The sequence below is a fragment of the Saccopteryx leptura genome, chromosome 3 (genome assembly GCF_036850995.1).
Source record: "Saccopteryx leptura isolate mSacLep1 chromosome 3, mSacLep1_pri_phased_curated, whole genome shotgun sequence".
NCBI classification, from domain to species: domain Eukaryota; kingdom Metazoa; phylum Chordata; class Mammalia; order Chiroptera; family Emballonuridae; genus Saccopteryx; species Saccopteryx leptura.
The window spans coordinates 243,152,449-243,159,168 of record NC_089505.1 but is presented as its reverse complement, the minus strand read 5'-3'; the positions used below and the strand labels follow the sequence as shown (position 1 = coordinate 243,159,168).

General features: G+C 44.0%; 1 pseudogene; it reads left to right on the top strand.

Annotated features, from left to right (window-relative positions):
• Positions 1-748: 748 nt before the first annotated feature.
• On the top strand, positions 749-2,375 carry LOC136397393 (uncharacterized protein C2orf78-like; annotated as a pseudogene).
• Positions 2,376-6,720: the final 4,345 nt, after the last annotated feature.

The following is a 6,720-nucleotide window of genomic DNA, read 5'->3' as shown; positions in this document are numbered from 1 at the left end:
AGGCTTTATGATAGCAACAAGCTTAAGACAATGCCTTTCTTCAAACATAGTGAGAGTTTATCAATCTCACTGATTATTTTTACCACCCTCTTGTTCATACATAGACTTTCCAATATTCACTGTTACTTGGGACTTCAAATTCTCTGAGGCTCTCTTCTGGTAGTAAGCAACGCAGCTTCCCTAAAAAGAAGTGTCTCAATATCTTTGGGGTCTCTACTCCAGCTGGGAGCTCAGCACGGCTACAGCCATCAGCCTCCGGCATCTCTTTCCAGCCACTCATGGGAAGTGCCCACCTTTACCAGCATTCTACTAGCACAACTATGTTGTCTGGAGTTGCTGGCCAAGACATTGTCCAGGAAGCATACTATAAATAGATCACTCTTTATGTATTTCATCAGGAAGAGCTCCCTTCTCTCCCTTACTCTGTGGTATGAAGTACTCTCTCTACTCAAGAAAGTGGAGAGAATTAAAGGAATTCCATTGAGAATGCTACACTTTTAAAACAAATTAAAAACCATCCTCACTTATTATGTGACTTACAACAAGCCTGTGAAACACAAAGAAAACCATGAAATAAGACATCAAACGGTGATCAGTAAGAACTAGAACATTTTCCTCCTATCTCTTAGTGCAGGGCACTCTCCTAATCCATAAGAGGAGTTTGTAGAAATGCCTTTTCCATTGTTGGAAGGCGCACGATTGCTGCATTGTTGGTAGGCACAGCATTATACTTGCACAAACTGACTGACTTCTCCTCGATTCTTTTGTAGTGATGGAGACTTCCCTGGGATTGCAACCTCCAAGTCAAACATTCTGTCTACCATCAACTCCAGAATTCCCCAAGTGTTGCATTAATAGAAATGTCCACATACTTGAGACTAACCCATCACCTGATTTAGGGGACATTTCAGTGATTCCAGTCCAGAGCTCTAGTGATCTCCTGTCACTACCTCAAGCTCAAAGCCAGGAACAAAAAGAGAGCAAAAATGGGATTATATCAAAACCAAGCTTTCAAAGCACCTGGATACATATCAAGTTCCAACAGAAAACCAAATCCTCCACTGCTCCCTTTAGAAATCCCAGATAACCACCAGTTCTTGGCCTGCCTTGATCCCCTTGGCCAAGAAGAGCACCTGGGCTGTGAAAGCACTGGGATGGAAAACAATAGCTTGAGTCTAGAGGATCAACAGACATTTGAAAATAGGATTGAGCTTAATAATGGTTTGGCAGAAATCGTTGCACTAGAGGAGGATATTTGCCTTCCACAGCTGTTAAGTTCCTTGGATAATCTAGATCAATCTAAAAGTCCCATGGTAAGCAAAACCGAAGACACCAGAGCCATCCAGTTCAATGAAGTGCAGAGAAGGTCAAGTGTCACACAGGCTTTCTCTGTTCAAGCCAGGAGGAACAAACGTACAGCCTCTGAGCCTAACAGTGATGCTCCCAAGGCCAAATTCAAGCCTGACTTCCCTGACTGCGTGCTCGTGGGAGAAGTGGGGATGTGCAAGGCTGCAGCCAGTGATGCGGCTCCTGAAAACATGGCCAAGGATTCCAACAGCAAACCTCAGGAACGGGCATCCAGCAGGCTCAGCACACATAATGGCCACGAGCAGGAAAAGACAAAAAGAACCAAAGAAAAAACCCAAGGAAAGCAGAATATTGCAAAGAAGCAGAGAAAAAGTCACAAGAGAAGCCAACCATTCCCAAGATGAAGCGAAGAAAAAATCAACCTGAGATGATGATCCACGAACCTTCAAAAAGCTGGAAGCTACCTAGGTATGCACATGCTGCAGTCTGTGCAGGTTTTTCATGCTCTGAGGAAGAAGATTGATAATAAAACGGAACTCTCATCCTCCCGAGTCCTGGGAAACTCAAGCAACTTCAAAGGCCCCCAGCTACTCCCAGGTATCAATCCATGGCTAGATACCCTGTATGAAGCCAATGATCCTGAGAAAACTCAAGTCAAACCCCAGAAGCCAGACGGCAGTGTTGAGAAGGAGCTGCCTCCTACTGGGAAGGTCAATTTGGTACCTTTGGCTTTTCAATCCTTGGACAGGCCTCAAGCTCCACCTGCTCCTTGCAGGCCACAGTCTCTGGCATCACATCGGGATGCTGTGCCTGACCCTGCCTGGGTTCTATCTAATTCAGCTCAGGCTACTGCAGTCCATTCATCTCGGCCAACCCCTGCCAGGCCAGCTCAGACAATTTTAACCAACACTGCTGGGCCAGCTTATATCCAATCCCTATCTGTTCTGTACTTGACCCACCAGCACTATACTATAGCAGTCAATTCATTCCTGGAAACTCCTGCATCTTTGGCAGCTCCTTCCAGACAAGCTTGGCCAATTTTGAAAAACCAGGCTGACGAGGTTTGACCAATTCTACCAGTCCCAGTGCTGTACAGTCTGCTGCTTCTAGAACTGTGCCCGACAAAATATCATCTTGCATGTTGTTCTAGTGGGAGCCCATTCACATTGCTGTGACAAAGTCCTGGGCCTTAACTAAGCCTCAGAACCAGTATTTACTCCATGATTTTGTCTTGGAACCAGGTCCCTGGAGGAAACACAATGTTCCTGGATCAGTATTGTCAATGCCCATCACAGAGCAGCAGAGGACAGAACGAGAAACCATGAAGAAAATGGCTCAACTACAGCAAAAAAAAAAAATGCTTCCAAAAGTACTGTATTGGGGAAAGACCTCTTTGAGAGGGAATTGGGGAAATACCTCAATGAGAGGGAATAGTAAATGGGAATTTCTCAATACTGTGGCTTTGCGATATAAGAGATCCTAGAACACAGATAGAAAAGTGGCAATGAAGTAGGCGGATGTTGCAATTCCCACCTTCCAGAACCAAAGTGGAAGACAACCTAACTTAGAAACAATCATCTTGAAAAACCAACTTTGGACTAACTAAGAGAAATCTATAACCAAGTAACACCGAAGGAACCACAATGAGCAGGTAGGAAAGGCGGAGACATGGAAAGGGCTGCCCCGATCTCAAAAGCGAGAAGTGACTTGGAGGTCTCTCACGGTGGGTGATATTTCATGAGAGTTGTGGGCCCTCAGCCACAGGACCGGAAACCCAGCCTGGAACCCCAGAGACTAGAGTATGCGTATGAACAGTATTTAGCTGAAAGAAAAGCTGGATTACTGTTTGCAGGAGAGAGACAGAACTCTCAGACCCAGGCTCTGTCTTCAAGGGACCGCGCAGAAAACCTCCTTCATAGCCACTTACCTGGGGGTCCAGAAGCAAAAGCGAAGGGCGCTGAGAGGACTGGAGTTGCAAGAGGTGAGTGTAATATCGGAGGCACAGGGAAAGATTACGAGAGACAGCCACTCTAATTCCTGGCTGACTCGTTCCCCAAATCTAAAGTGGCTATTTTTCTTGAAAGTAGCAGCACCAGTAAAGGGAAGTAATTACCTCGCCCACTGGAGGCTCTCCTACTGCAGTCAGCACAAAGAATCACTTAGAAGCAGGGGGCACATCAGGGACACAGGTTTTGAGTGGTGAGGTCTGAATTACACAGTCCCCCCAACCTGCTGAGTACCCTTAAATGGGCAGAAAGGCCCAGCTGTGGTGTTAGCTGCGGTGCTTACCCAAAGAGGAAATGGGGGTGGAGCCTGGAGAGGCAGCCTGAGCACCCACAAAGGGCCTAGCACAGCAAACCACAATAATAGGAAAGGAGTAGAGCCCTAAGAAAAATCCCTCATGTCCACAGGGTCAGAGCCCAGAGAGGCAGCCCACACACTCACAGGAGTTGAATCCAGGGAAGAAAGAAGTCTCCCGCGCCCATGAGCAGCCCAAAGTGCAGCCCGCGAGCCCACACTTGTCCCCGAGTGCCTGAGTGCTTGAGGAGGCAGAGGCGGGCCTGTGGAAACACCTTTGTTCAGGAATAGAGAGGCCACACACACTGGCCAAGAGTGGATAAAAGCCAAGCTAGGAGTGCACTTGATAGTTACAATGGCATCATGGCCCAGCAGAGGCAAACACAAATTCTGGATCACCTGTAGGTCCAAGGACATGGATAAGGGCCAGTCAAAAGCAATGACCCCCACAGGTCTACGCAAGGTTTCGGCCAGGTAGATCCAGGGCTGGTACATCCAGCAGGCAGATATGAAGAGCATCAGCTCAGGACCTAACAACCATAGAGTGGTATCTTAATTAAGGAAAGGCTCCTAAAACAGGACCCAGCTAAGACATAGAAAACGCTGTCACAAACAGCAAAAAGAGTAGTAGCAGCAGACATGTAGCCCACAGTGGATTACAAACAGCTGAAACCATCCCAAGAAGATTGAGAAAATAACACAACTGAAAGCTGGAGGCAGACATCACACCAACCTATACTCAGCTAGCTACACAAACAACACATCCAAAGCAGCAGTCTATACAGAGACAAAATGCGAAGACAGAGAAATGCAATTCAAATGAATCAACAAGAGAAATCCCAAGGAAAAGAACTGAATGAAATAGAAATAACTATGATACTGGACGCAAAGTTTAGTATAATGATTCCTAGGATGCTCAAGGATCTTAGGGCAACAATAGATGGACAAAATCAGCACCTAAACAAAGAGATAGCTAGCATCAAAAAGGACATTGAAATCATAGAAAAGAATCAGACAAAAATGACAAACACAATATCAGAAATGAAGACTATATTAGAAAGAATTAAAAACACGCTGGATGAAGTAGAGGATCGAATCAGCAATTTAGAGGACAAGATAAGCAAAAGCACGAAAGTAAAACAGCAAAAAAAAAAATGTCTGAGGAAACTCTAAGAGAGCTCTGTGACAATATGAAGAGAAACAACATCCACATAATAGAGATTCCTGAAAAGAAGAGAAAGAACAAGGGATAGAGAACCTGATTAAAGAAATCATAGCTGAAAACTTCCCTAAATTGATTCTGGAAAAAGTCACACCAGTTCAAGCAGCACAGAGAATCCCATTAAAAAGGAACCCAAAGAGACCTACACCAACACACATCATAATTAAAATACCAAAGCTAAGAGATAAAGAAAAAATACTAAAAGCTGCAAGAGAAAAGCAGTCAATCACCTACAAAGGAGCCCCCATAGAACGATATCTGATTTCTCAACAGAAACACTTAAGGCCAGAAGGGAATGGCAAACAATATTCAAGGTAATGTAGAACAAGAGCCTACAACCGAGACTTCTTTATCCAGCAAGGCTATTGTTTAAAATAGGAGACATAAAAAGCTTTCCAGACAAAAAAAAAAAACAACTCATGAAATTCATTACAACTAAAGCAATGCTGTAAGAAATGTTAAGGAGCTTGTTGTAAAAAGAACAAAGGGGGGAAAATCTAGTAAAAGAGGAACATAGATCTAAAGAATAAAATGGCAATAAACAATTACATATCAATAGTAACCCTAAATGTAAATGGATTAAATGCTACACTCAAAAGAAATAGGGTAGCTGCGTGGATAAAGGAACAGGACTCATACATATGCTGTCTATACGAGACCCACCTCAGAACAAAAGATACACATAGACTGAAAGTAAAGGCATGGAAAAAAATACTTTATGCAAAGGGAAATGAAAATAAGTGGCATAACACAATACTTATATCTGACAAAATAGACTTTAAAACAAAGGCTATAGTAAGGGATAAAGAAGATCACTACATAATGATAAAGGGAGCAATCCAACAGGAAAATACAAGCATTATAAATATCTATGCACCTAATATAGCAGCACCTAAATATATAGGTAGATTTTGATGGACATAAAGGGCAAGACCAATAGCAATACTATAGCACTGTTTCAAAAGAAGAAATGCACCCCCATGTTTATGGCAGCATTGTTCATAATAGCGAAGATCTAGAGACAGCCCAAGTGGCCGTCAGTGGACAAGTGGATTAAAAAGCTTTGGTACAAGCTCTGGCCGGTTGGCTCAGTGGTAGAGCGTCAGCCTGGCATGAACAAGTCCCGGGTTTGATTCCCAAACAGGGCACACAGGAGAAGCGCCCATCTGCTTCTCTACCCCTCCACCTCTCCTTCCTCTCTGTCTCTCTCTTCCCCTCCCGCAGCCAAGGTTTCACTGGAGCAAAGTTTGCCCAGGCGCTGAGGATGGCTCTGTGGCCTCCGACTCAGGCGCTAGAATGGCTCTGATTGTGGCAGAGCGATACTCCAAGATGGGCAGAGCATCGCCCCCTGGTGGGCATGCCGGGTGGATCCCGGTCGGGCACATACAGGAGTCTGTCTGACTGCCTCTCAGTTTCCAGCTTAGGAACAATACATACACACACACACACAAAAATACTTTGGTACATATATACTATGGAATACTACTCAGCCAGAAGAAAGATGACATCGGATCATTTACAACAACATGGATGGACCTTAATAACATTATACTGAGCAAAATAAGTAAATCAGAAAAAAATAAGAACTATATGATTCCATACATAGGTGGGACGTAAAAATAAAACTCAGAGACGTGGAGAAGAGTGTGGGGGTTATGAGGTGGGGGGGAGGAGAGGGAGGATGTTGGGGGAGGGGAGGGGCACAAAGAAAACCAGTTAGGTGATGGAAGACAATTGCACTTTGGGTAATGGGAATGCAACATAATCAAATGTCAAAATAACCTGAAGATATTTTTTCTGAACATATGTACCCTGATTTATCAATGTCAACCCATTAAAATTCATTAAAAAAAAGAAAATGTAAACAAGATTCATGAACCTTTAACAGGATT